The following is a 7,686-nucleotide window of genomic DNA, read 5'->3' as shown; positions in this document are numbered from 1 at the left end:
GTCGACCTTTCTTCCATAATTTACCTCTTCTCTAGCTCGTACTGTTTATTGTAAAATCATTCATGCTTAAATATCATTTTTTTTCTCTAATAGAATAATTTTGGAAACAAAACAGCAACAACTCTCTATGTTTGAAACCAGGCTGAGGACTATTTGTTAGCCACTTCCCAAGAGGAAGAAATCTTTCCATTCTATCATATTTTCCAGTTAATTATCCAGTTCAATGATCAATTATCAATTGATAAATACTAATTATCCAAATAATTGTGGAAATTGAGTGGTCTGATTTATTAGCTGGATTTTCTAGGCAAAGCTATAAAACTCTATGGGTTTTCTAGGCATATTTATTCATTTTGTATAAAAGCAAAAATTATTTTATAATAATAAGACTGACTATAAGTTGATTAAAGCATTTTCACATATGGCCAGGGTTGGCGTTTGAACCTTTATTGAAGCAATTTATTTCATTTATAAAATTATCCTACTCTATAGGAGCATTTAGGACCTCTGACCCAAGCCAAAAGCATTGAGTCGATGAATAAGCAGTTAAAATTCCAAGATAAGCCATAAAGACTCATTATGGTTAGAAAGGTCACAGAACTCTAATACATTTACATCAACATGGATGGGACTGGAGGAGATTATGCTAAGTGAAATAAGCCAAGCAGAGAAAGTCAATTATTATATGGTTTCACTTATTTGTGGAACATAAGGAATAGCATGGAGGACATTAGGAGAAGGAAGGGAAAAATGAAGGGGGTGGGGAATCGGAGGGAGAGATGAACCATGAGAGACTATGGACCTGAGAAACAAACAGGGTTTTAGAGGGAGGGGGGAGGGGGGATTGGTTAGCCCGGTGATGGGTATTAAGAAGGGCACGTACTGCATGGAGCACTGGGTGTTATACGAAAACAATGGATCATGGATCACTACATCAAAAACTAATGATGTATTGTATGGTGACTAACATAACATAATAAAATTTAAAAAAAAAAAAAAGAACTCTGATACAGGGATTTCTTTAATCTATTTTTTCCAAAAGAATAAACCAAAGCTCAGAGATGTTGATGCGTTGTAAAGCTCATGGCCAGATGATGTGTAGTGTTGTCTTTAAATACAAACAACATACTGTTAATAATACTTAGCATGAACAATGCTTCAACAACAACATTCACTCAACTATATGAGGGCCTTCAATTGTGCCAGGGGCTGTGCCAAGTCTTGGGATTAGCAACAGAAGAAACACATTGTTACATTGAAAGGATTAGAGTCTCGTGGGGGAGCCAGGCATGCAAAAGCTTAAAGTACAAGGTGATAATGATATATATGCTAGAGGGACCATTGGGGTGCCTGCCATGGGAGTATAGGCGGGGAACTCACTCTGTGTGAGTGGCTGAGAGTTGTCAGCAGGCAGTTATAACCCACTAAAGGGTCTACACGAATGAACAGGTCTACAGACTCTTACAGACAGATGGTACATTTTCCTTTTCACCTGTGTAAAATTCCAGCCCTGCAGGCTGTCAAACGTGTCTCTCCAGCACTCTCAATTGCCTACATCTTGCCACACTGACCTCTTCTCCTGCCCCCAAATGTCCTGCCTGGGCTCTCTTAAGCACATTCTCTCACATCTGCCCTTCTCCTTACACTCCCCTCTTACCCCATCTTGGTCTCAGAGGCCACGCATCAACCCCCACAGGAACAAATGGATCTCTCGAGACTCTTGGTCTGGGAAATCATCTCCAGCTCTTCCAAGACCATGTATGGGTGCCCTCTCTCTGCTTCCTTAGCTCCTCAGTGACCCGGCCCTCTCTTTTGAAACTGCCCTAGCCCTCAGGAATGGATTCAGGGACCATGCCACTGTGCCCAGGACAGATTCATCCTAAGCATTCAACAAGTAGGAATAACAGCAGTTTTTTGAAAATTGAGATCAAAATTCCATTTCCACTTAAACAATTGCACAAACAGGATGGCATGTCCCTTGAACTCCATAATTCTTTATCTAAAATGCACATTGCAGGGGTGGGTGCACCTGGGTGGCTCAGTTGGTTAAGCTTCCAACTCTTGATTTCAGCTCAGGTCATGTTCTCAGGGTCATGAGATCGAGCCCCGTGTCCAGCCGCAGGTTGAGCTGCACTGAGCGTAGAGCCTGCTTAAGATTCTCTCTCTTCCCCTCTCACTCTGTCCCTCTCTACCCTTGCTCGAACTTGCATGTACTATAAATAAATAAATAAATAAACAAACAAACAAACAAATAAATAAATAAAATGCACATTGCCGGGGAATCCGGTTTATTCACATCAGTAAGCTAGCAGATGCTAAAACTCCCAAGTTCCCAAATACGGCAGGATCTCTAGGGCGACTCTCAGTGTATTCAAGGCTATGTTCTGGTTTTTTATGTTCTCTAATAAACTTTGTGCTATATTAGGTATAGCATGTGTACAAGGCATTCAGATTTTTTTTCAAATTTTTTTATTCTTTTTTTTATTAACATATAAGGCATTCAGATATTAACCAACCTTTTTGTATGATGGCAGTAACGATTATGAAGTGAGACAAAATGTACTTGTCAACTGTGAATCGGTATACAAATGTGAGGGACCAGGAGCATCTGGACTCTGCCAGGCCTGGGACCCTTCAGGTGCACCTGTCTCTGGTTCATTCCAGACTGTTCTCCCTCCTTCTCTCCAGGCCTAGCCTAACCTAGCTGAACACCCGGCAGTGACCAAGAAAACTACCCCCAACCCAAGAATGGCTCCAACTTCAGTAACAAACAACACTTAATACAAACATCAAGGCCACTATAAGCTTGGCACACTCCCTTCTCCAGCTTGATGATTGCTTATATTTGGGACTTCCCAGCAACCCCCCACCCGTCACCACTGGTGAGCTAGAAGCTTCTCCCAACATAATGGGGGGTGGGGGGTGCATGGTGTTCATCATCATTGTCATCAAGCACTAGCACAAAGAGGGGTAGCTCAGAACCCTAGGAGGAGCTTGTTTTCGAGCCAACTGCCTGAGCCGACTCCAGGCTCTGCCTCTCCCCGGCTGTGTGAACTTGAACATGTTAACTAGCTTGTCCTGATTCTTCATCTGAAAAATTCAACAATAATAAAACTTCTCTGTAAGAGTTTTTGTGAACACGAAGTGGGCCAACAATTTTTGGGATTAGAAAAGTGCCTAGCACACAGAAAGGACGCAATACATTCACTATTATTATTAGCACCATCATCATTCCGTTGGTTTTCAGGAAACTAACTCAAACTAGTTTAGGCAGAAAGGGAAAATTCTGGCTTCAGAAGTACAGAAACAGGAACTTGAAACGCCACAAGGCCTCTCTCTCTGTCCTTTGTCTCTGTTCCTCTCTTTGGCCGGGCTAATTCTCTTCACAAGAAGCATCGAATGAGGGAGACCCTCCCCACTGGGGCTCCTGGGTTGGTCCGGCCAATCCCGTGGACAGGGCATGGGGTTTGAGGAAGGTGGTAGCTCTCACTCAAACCTGACGGAACAGGGGCACTCTTGCACACAGATAAAGGAGTCATCTGTTACCACGCTCGCTGCCGGCTTCCACAGATGCATTTGATAGAGTACAACCCCTTCCCTTACGGAACCCTTTTCTTTCTCATTCATTCATCCTCACACCTGTTTAAACATTTAATCACATGTTTGTAAGGTGCCAGGTGCTGTGCTTCGAGGTGGAATCAGAGATGAAAAAGACACAGCCTCTCAAGACTCTAGAGTCCCTTTTATCCTTTCAGCCACCTTCTTGGCCAGAACAAATCCATTTGTGAATAAAAAGAAATCGCTTCTGCCCAGAGACTGATGCCCAGCTGTGCTCCCTCTGAAACAATGAAGACGGCAGTTGTGGCTCCACAGAACCCACCTTGTCCCCGAGACAGCGACTTCTGAAGGCCCAGGAGCAGCTGCTTCCGCTCACGGGTGACAAGTGACATGATTCAGTGGATCCCTCCACAAATGACGACGGGGCAAGTGTTGGTATGATCTCACCGTGAATGTTTGGAATGTGGAGGAGAGCCATGGGCGAAAACATGGAGCCCAGCTCTAGAACACACAAACGGGAGCCGGAGAGAAGCGTGTGAGGGGCCAGGTGGCAAAGCCAGCGTGAGTGAGGCCGGCCCCCGGCCCCCCTTCCACAGCGTGCCCCCAGTTCATCCTGGGCCGTGTCCTTCCCCCAGCTCAGCCTTCTGCGAACATTTCTCAGGTCCCCTGAACGTTTGTGTCCCACACAATTCACACGTTGAAGCCCTAATCCCCCGTGGGATGGTATTTGGTGGGAGGTAGCTTTGAGAAGTGATTAGGTCACAAGAGCTCCATCCTCACGACAGGATTAGTGCCCTTCTAAGAAGAGATGCGAGAGAAATGATCTCTCTGTCGGCCACGTAAGGACACAGCATGAAGGCTGCCATCCCCAAAATAGGAACTCACCTGGCACCCTGATCCCAGACTTCCCTCCGGAACCGTGAGAAATATGTTTCTGTTGTTGAAGCCTCCAGCGTGTGGCATTTGTCCTAACAGCCCGAGCTGACCGAGACGCGCCCCCTAGTGCCAAGGCTGCCATGGGTTCTGGGGATAGAAGGAGAAGAAAGAGAAGTAAGAACAGTCCCTGCCCAGAGGAGCGTAGACACCCCCTCGGCAGAAACTCACACGCTGGCAGGGACTGCGGTGTGTGCACAACTGGGTGCGGTACCAAGTGCTGGGGGAACGGGACCCAGAAGGAGACCGTGACTCGGCCTCACGGACTCAGGTGCCAATGAAAGATTGTGTGAAATTCTGAAGAGTGGCTCTTGTGCCCCCAAATATTGTCCAAGTGCCAGTCCCATTCTAAAAAGTAATATTTATTTCATTAACATACAAATTTTCATATTTAATTTTCCTTTAGTTTCCAATCCAACTTCCAAATCTTATTCTACAGCCATGAATAGCACGACTCTGACAACTTCTTGAGATTGTCATAAAGAGCTCGAATTTATTTATAAATGTGAAATCTTCACTTTTTTTTAAGTGCTACAATTTAATAAACAAAATCTTCTTGAGTACTTCAATAGCTCCCACAAATCTAATAAACTTACAAATGTAATGATTCTTCTTTTTTTTTAAGATTTTAATTTATTTTTTGACAGAGAGAGACACAGTGAGAGAGGGAACACAAGCAGGGGGAGTGGGAGAGGGAGAAGCAGGCTTCCTGCTGAGCAGGGAGCCCGATGCGGGGCTCGATCCCAGGACCCTGGGATCATGACCTGAGCCGAAGGCAGACGCTTAATGACTGAGCCACCCAGGTGCCCTACAAATGTAATGATTCTTAAGCTGTCCTAAATGTGTATCATTTTAGGAAGACTTCAGTATAAAACAGCAAGCCAAAGTGAACTCGTCAATAATATATTTTTAATAGAATCATAAGGTTCATCTGTTGCTTCAAAACACCAATTTCTTTTAAACATTACAAATCCTTAAAATGTCAAACCTACACAATTTATTTGCCAACACTCAACTATAAATACCACATGGTTGATGGATTTCATTCCTTTAAATATTTCTATATCTCATTCACAACTTTCTCAGGATTAAAAGATGCTTACCCCCTAAGAAGGCAATCCAACAATTTTGGAGGTAACTCTTCTGCTTGCTGAGGGTAGCAAAGGAGATGTGAGCTGAGCCTGAGCTCAGAGGCCTCACACATCCAGGCCCTTCTTTCTATGACCTTGACTACCAGGCTGAGCCATACAAAGATGGACTATACACCTCACAGAAAGGGTATTCAGGAAGCCCACATTCTTGGACCTACATTTGACTCATCCCCTTACCTAATTATTTCAATCGCTCATGAAAGTCTACAACTGCCAATCAGGATGTTAGATCACCTAATTAGATTTTGTGTCTGATTTCCTAATTGGTTAAGATAGAATAACAAACACTAACAAGGCCTTGTGGAGAGAGAGGCACCTGGGCTGCATTTAGAGGAACCTCCTCCCTCCATTGTTCTGGTGCCTCGAGCCTTCTTGCTGTTTGTGCCTTTCTCTAAGCGCTTTGCCTTTTTTTCTTTTTTCAGGGAATAGATGGCACTATAATGTAGCTAAACCACTGATGAGGTAAGGACTTAAAGTTTTAGTGTTTATTTAGTATTATTTAGAAATGATCATGAGTCCATGTAATTCAAAGGTTAGTTCTGAGAAAATGTGAGATATGGCGTAAAGGCATTTAATTACATTTGAAGCAATTTACAAATAAAATTATCTCCTTTTGCTGGAAGATCAAGGAAGGAAAAGGTCCAGGGAACAGAACAGACTGGAATTTCACAGACTTGGGTTCAGATTCTTTCTCCCTGACCCTGAGCAATTTCCTCACTGCTCTGCATTTTGGTCTCCTCATCTGTAATATGGTATTACTGACATATTATGTATTTCATCAAGGTTAAGTGTGTCCTGTAATAATAAATAATAATAATAATAATGCCTTCCTCACCAAGTTAATGAGATTAAATGTCATATGTGATGTGTCTACAATAAATGTGGTCTTAATGGTGGTACGAAAAAAGAGAAATAAGGCTACTTTCCAAGTGGCCTTATTCAGAGGTTTGATCATTCTTTCTACTATTCCCCTAGTTCCGTTTGACCTATTTTTGGCCAGCACAGTGTTTAATAAATAATTTCAACATTAAAAAAAAATTGTCAACATTTAAAAGTTGGAAGATTTCACTTATAGTCCAGATTTCTGGCTTCTCTTGACAACTGGAAGATCTGAGAACACATGACCCATATTTTCAAATGGCCAATGGTCAACACGTAGCCTGGGCTAGGAAGCAGATGCACCTCTTTAAATGCATTGCGTTGGCTATTGTGGACATTGCTGCTATGAACATTAGGGTGCATATGGCCCTTCTTTTCACTACATCTGTATCTTTGGGGTAAATACCTACTAGTTCAATTGCTGGATCATAGGGTAGCTCTATTTTTAATTTTTTGAGGAACCTCCACACTGTTTTCCAAAGTTGCTGTACCAACTTGCATTCCCACCAACACTGTAAGACGGTTCCCCTTTCTCCACAACCTCTCCAACATTTGTTGTTTCTTGCCTTGTCAATTTTTGCCATTCTAACTGGTGTAAGGTGGTATCTCAATGTGGTTTTGATTTGAATTTCCCGATGGCTAATGATGATGAACATTTTTTCATGTGTCTGTTAGCCATTTGTATTCCTTCTTTGGAGAAGTGTCTGTTCATGTCTTCTGCCCATATTTTGACTGGATTATTTGTTTTTTGAATGTTGAGTTTGAGAAGTTCTTTAGAGATCTTGGATATCAGCCCTTTGTCTGTAGTGTCATTTGCAAATATCTTCTCCCATTCTGTGGGTTGCCTCTGTGTTTTAGTGACTGTTTCCTTTGCTGTGCAGAAGCTTTTTATCTTGATGAAGTCCCAAAAGTTCATTTTCGCTTTGGTTTCCCTTGCCTTTGGAGACATGTCTTGAAAGAAATTGCTGTGGCCAATGTCGAAGAGGTTACTGCCTTTGTTCTCATCTAGGATTTTGATGGATTCCTGTCTCGCATTGAGGTCTTTCATCCATTTTGAGTTTATCTTTGTGTATGGTGTAAGAGAATGGTCGAGTTTCATTCTTCTGCATGTGGCTGTCCAATTTTCCCAGCACCATTTATTGAAGAGACTTTTTTCCATTACATA

The sequence above is a fragment of the Phoca vitulina genome, unplaced genomic scaffold (genome assembly GCF_004348235.1).
Source record: "Phoca vitulina isolate PV1807 unplaced genomic scaffold, GSC_HSeal_1.0 scaffold5, whole genome shotgun sequence".
NCBI lineage: Eukaryota > Metazoa > Chordata > Mammalia > Carnivora > Phocidae > Phoca > Phoca vitulina.
The sequence above is the reverse complement of the archived record's forward strand: the minus strand, read 5'-3'. Positions refer to the sequence as shown.